This window comes from Oncorhynchus keta, chromosome 29, assembly GCF_023373465.1.
Source record: "Oncorhynchus keta strain PuntledgeMale-10-30-2019 chromosome 29, Oket_V2, whole genome shotgun sequence".
Taxonomy (NCBI): Eukaryota; Metazoa; Chordata; class Actinopteri; order Salmoniformes; family Salmonidae; genus Oncorhynchus; species Oncorhynchus keta.
The window spans coordinates 8,347,658-8,353,802 of record NC_068449.1 but is presented as its reverse complement, the minus strand read 5'-3'; the positions used below and the strand labels follow the sequence as shown (position 1 = coordinate 8,353,802).

At 44.5% G+C, this 6,145-nt stretch overlaps 1 pseudogene; it reads left to right on the top strand.

Moving 5' to 3' along the window:
- LOC127913441 (parkin coregulated gene protein-like) overlaps positions 1-1,839 on the top strand; it is a 381,678-nt pseudogene extending 379,839 nt beyond the window's left edge.
- The last annotated feature ends 4,306 nt before the right edge of the window (positions 1,840-6,145 follow it).

Sequence of the window (6,145 nt, the reverse complement as noted above, 5' to 3'; positions counted from 1 at the left end):
GCCCGGTGGAATGATTTAGCATGGCCTGGTGGAATGATTTAGCATGGCCTGGTGGAATGATTTAGCATGGCCTGGTGGAATGATTTAGCATGGCCTGGTGGAATGATTTAGCATGGCCTGGTGGAATGATTTAGCATGGCCCGGTGGAATGATTTAGCATGGCCTGGTGGAATGATTTAGCATGGCCCGGTGGAATGATTTAGCATGGTGGAATGATTTAGCATGGCCTGGTGGAATGATTTAGCATGGCCCGGTGGAATGATTTAGCATGGCCCGGTGGAATGATTTAGCATGGCCTGGTGGAATGATTTAGCATGGCCTGGTGGAATGATTTAGCATGGCCTGGTGGAATGATTTAGCATGGCCTGGTGGAATGATTTAGCATGGCCCGGTGGAATGATTTAGCATGGCCTGGTGGAATGATTTAGCATGGCCTGGTGGAATGATTTAGCATGGCCTGGTGGAATGATTTAGCATGGCCTGGTGGAATGATTTAGCATGGCCTGGTGGAATGATTTAGCATGGCCCGGTGGAATGATTTAGCATGGCCTGGTGGAATGATTTAGCATGGCCTGGTGGAATGATTTAGCATGGCCTGGTGGAATGATTTAGCATGGCCTGGTGGAATGATTTAGCATGGCCAGGTGGAATGATTTAGCATGGCCTGGTGGAATGATTTATCATGGCCTGGTGGAATGATTTAGCATGGCCCGGTGGAATGTATTTCTGTATCACTGTCTCTCAGAGACAGTCCTGCTGCTGTGAGAACAATTGTACATTTTCAACATCCCCTTCCCCTCAGCCTTAACACCCAGGGGAGGAGAGGAGTGGCTACCTAGCTAGGATTACTTTTTTGTGTACTGCAATTCAGCTTCTAGCTGTGTACATGAAATAAACTAAACTAAATCTCCCTGTCTGGTCCACAGTCAACTCGGGGGACGGCCTTGACTACAGCCAGCAGAAGAGGGAGAACATCAGAGAGCTGATCTAGGAGACCCTGGAGGTGTGTGAGCGCTGCGTGGGAGAGGACGCTTTCATCAACATTAAATACTTGGTGCCAACCTACGAGTCCTGCATGCTCAACTGAATGGATGGACACAGTTCCAACCAGCCAACATCATTAACTCACCCTTCAACTCTCAACCACCAAACATCATTAACTCACCCTTCAACTCTCAACCAGCCAACATCATTAACTCACCCTTCAACTCTCAACCACCCAACATCATTAACTCACCCTCAAACCTTCAACCACCTAACATTGTTAAGTCTCCCTCAACCCTTCAACCACCCAACATCATTAACTTACCCTCAACCACCTAACATCATTAACTCACCCTCAACCACCCAACACCATTAACTTACCCTCAACCCTTCAACCACCTAACATCATTAACTCACCCTCAACCACCTAACATCATTAACTTACCCTCAACCCTTCAACCACCCAACATCATTAACTTACCCTCAGCCACCTAACATCATTAACTTACCCTCAACCACCCAACATCATTAACTTACCCTCAACCACCTAACATCATTAACTCACCCTCAACCACCTAACATCATTAACTTACCCTCAACCCTTCAACCACCCAACATCATTAACTTACCCTCAGCCACCTATCATTAACTTACCCTCAACCACCCAACATCATTAACTCACCCTCAACCACCTAACATCATTAACTCACCCTCAACCACCCAACATCATTAACTTACCCTCAACCCTTCAACCACCTAACATCGTTAAGTCTCCCTCAACCCTTCAACCACCCAACATCATTAACTCAACCTCAACCACCTAACATCATTAACTCACCCTCAACCACCCAACATCATTAACTCACCCTCAACCACCCAACATCATTAACTCACCCTCAACCACCCAACATCATTAACTCCCCATAACCACCCAACATCATTAACTCACCCTCAAACCTTCAACCACCTAACATCGTTAAGTCTCCCTCAACCCTTCAACCACCCAACATCATTAACTCACCCTCAACCACCTAACATCATTAACTCACCCTCAACCACCCAACATCATTAACTTACCCTCAAACCTTCAACCACCTAACATCGTTAAGTCTCCCTCAATCGCCCAACATCATTAACTCACCCTCAATCACCCAACATCGTTAACTCACCCTCAACCGCCCAACATCATTAACTCACCCTCAACTACCCAACTTCGTTAACTCACCCTCAACCACCCAACATCATTAACTCACCCTCAACCACCCAACATTGTTAACTCACCATCAACCCTTCAACCACCCAACATCATTAACTTACCCTCAACCACGCAACATCATTAACTCACCCTCAACCACCCAACATCATTAACTCACCCTCAACCACCCAACATCATTAACTCACCCTCAACCACCCAACATCATTAACTCACCCTCAACCACCCAACATAATTAACTCACCCTCAACCACCCAACATCATTAACTCACCCTAAACCACCCAACATAATTAACTCACCCTCAACCACCCAACATCATTAACTCACCCTCAACCACCCAACATCCCTATCTCACCCCCAACTGTTTTTTTAACCCTCAACCACCCCATCTTGAGGCAGCCCTCTCTACACTACCTATGTGACCCATTATATTCCTGACTGCAAGTCATTATTATTAACTGTCTGTGTAGATTAGAAAATCTACAACTTCCTTTTGTCTACTAGTTCTAGCTAATACTTTTAGTTATGTTCCTGTGAATGAGAGTCCCATCATGTTTATTTGACCCTGTGGCCACTCAAAAACAGCTTTATATACTGTATCAACTGTTGAAAACAGTCATTATGCAGCTGAATCCTATGAGATAATTCTCCACTTAAAATGAGTTTTGACCAAATGATAACCGTACTGTATATCCTTGTATGTCCTATCCACTGCATGTTTTTGTTCTTCTCCTCTAATCAAGGACTGATATAAACCTGGCTCACCATGTGGGTGCAAATAATTGTCAGGTAGAACTAAAACACATCAGTACTCCAGACCTCATAGGGTAATATATAAATATCCCTGCCATATATATCACAGCAACAGGTAATGTCCTGGTAACAGTATTATTGTTTAGTAGGCAAGGCAGTTTGCCACTACTGCTGCTCCTGGGCTGGAGCGTGCCCGAGCATGCTGGGAAATGCCCGGTGGAATGAGGGCCAGCAGCATTCCTGCGTGCTGCTTACTCGTTTCCACAGAGCTCCCGGTAACCTGCTCTCTTGCCTTTGAACCGTATCCCAAACCTCTCACGCCAATCCTCTCACCAACATTATGTCTCTTCAGTCCTCTAAGGCTTGCCTTGTCTAGAATACAGTAGTTAATTAGATTCTCACTCAGAGCTTAAAGACACAATAAGAGCATCTCCCAGGAAACAATGGCTGAATTAGTCTGACTGCTGCTCACATCACGGTGACCCAGCGGAGAAAACCACTCTAATTGATTTCTGACACTCACAAGGACAAACTAACACCCCAAACTAACACATACTAACACATACTAACACATACTAACACATACTAACACATACTAACACATACTAACACATACTAACACATACTAACACATACTAACACATACTAACACATACTAACACATACTAACACATACTAACACATACTAACACATACTAACACATACTAACACATACTAACACATACTAACACATACTAACACATACTAACACATACTAACACATACTAACACATACTAACACATACTAACACATACTAAGGACATCAAGACACTCAGGACAATCACCCACAATACAACCAAAGAATATGGCTGCCTAAATATGGTTCCCAATCAGAGACAACGATAAACACCTGCCTCTGATTGAGAACCACTTCAGACAGCCATAGACTCTCCTAGAACACCCCACTAAGCTACAATCCCACTATCTACACACCACATACAAAAACCCATGTCACACCCTGGCCTGACCAAATACATGAAGAAAAACACAAAATACTACGACCAGGGCGTGACAGACTCATATGTTCAGATTCTTTGTCTGGCTCTGCCAAAGGCTTATATGTTGTTGATACTTGTACAGTACTGCATGTCTCCATCATTATATGGTTTAAAATATCCCTCCCCATAACAGAACTTTCTCTCCACTACTCCATGGCTGAATCAATTCCTGCAGCTCAGTGCTACAATGTCTTATTGCTGGTAGGTTTGGATGTGTTACACTGTATGTCACTCTCTATTATCATAGGCACAGAAAGATCCCTTTGCAGGTCCATTCCTTCCAATCCACTACTGGATCAATCCACTATGTACGCTTCAGCTCAGTGCTATGATCTATTGAAGTCTATCCATGACTTCCCACTATCCAGTTTCAACCACTGAGAGACCACAGACAGACAGACACATAACCACTGAGGGAAAGACAGACAACCATTGACAGACAGACAGACAGACAGACAGACAGACAGACAGACAGACAGACAGACAGACAGACAGACAGACAGACAGACAGACAGACAGACAGACAGACAGACAGACAGACAGACAGACAGACAGACAGACAGACAGATAACCACTGAGGGAAAGACAGACAACCATTGACAGACAGACCGACAGACAGACGGACAGACAGACAGACAGACAGACAGACAGACAGACAGACAGACAGACAGACAGACAGACAGACAGACAGACAGACAGACAGACAGACAGACAGACAGACAGACAGACAGACAGACAGACAGACAGACAGACACTGAGGGAGAGACAAGTATGACTCCACTTCTCTTCATTACACCAAGCGTCTGGTTTGAGCTCGATTAGGTCACTTGAAAGGAACTAATCTGAGTAAAATAGAGTCTGTATTCTGTGTCGATTACACTGGACCAATGCTCATTTAGGTAGGTGAGAGGGCATAAGCGGAAATTGACATTGGCCTCCAGCAGGGCTGATCGGTAAGGGAGACACACACACACACACACACACACACACACACACACACACACACACACACACACACACACACACACACACACACACACACACACACACACACACACACACACACACACACACACACACACACACACACACACACACACACACACACACACACACACACACACACATACCCTAGCATCAGACCCAGGCAGTGTATTGTCCTTCCACATCCACAAGTTAGAGCAGAGCGAGAGCTGCTCATGCAAGGTAGTGCGAGCTGTGAAAAGAGCGCAATAGAAGGCAATCTGGCCTCATCTGAAGCGTGGCACTAGGACTGCGTCTGATTTGGAAGGCCCAGCGTGAAATGAAATGAGTTGAATGTTTTTTGTTGTTGTCTTCCTCTAAATGAAATGGGCCAGAAAACACCTTAAAAGAGAGACATTCATTTCGGAGACCACTGCTGCTGATCATAGCCTAACATCCCTCTAGAAGTGTACTGAGCTATTTCTCATTTTGTCAACCTGTGTGCCACTACGAAAGCATAGAACGCCTTACAGTTTGTTTCCCACAACTTTGAAAATATAGTTTTTAACTGGACGGCTTTGTCCTCTACAACTGATAGAATCTGGTTGCTATGAAGTTATTTTTATTAGATTTGTATTTTTTATATTCCAGACTATTTAAGACGGTTTGTTAGATTCACTGCCTAATATGAAATATCTGCCCGTCGGGTGTTCTGGGGGATAATATTGATCTGCACGTTGTTGAAATGTTTTGCAATATCTCTGTTCTTGTCTGTTACTTCAGGTTTTCAGGTTTTCCTGATACCTCATATGTGTGTAGAGAAGATTAAGGAGATTCTGTGGATTTGCTAAAATAGCCCAGGCCCCAAATCCAGGTATGAACATTCTGGATCCTATTTATGCCACGGAATGTTTCCTCTGATGTTAGAGTTGCACAGCTGTGTGTGTGTGTGTGTGTGTGTGTGTGTGTGTGTGTGTGTGTGTGTGTGTGTGTGTGTGTGTGTGTGTGTGTGTGTGTGTGTGTGTGTGTGTGCGTAAGAAAAACAACACTGAAAATTACAGCTCTGATCTGGTATGACAGACTTCAGTGTGTGTGTGTGTGTGTGTGTGTGTGTGTGTGTGTGTGTGTGTGTGTGTGTGTGTGTGTGTGTGTGTGTGTGTGTGTGTGTGTGTGTGTGTGTGTGTGTGTGTGT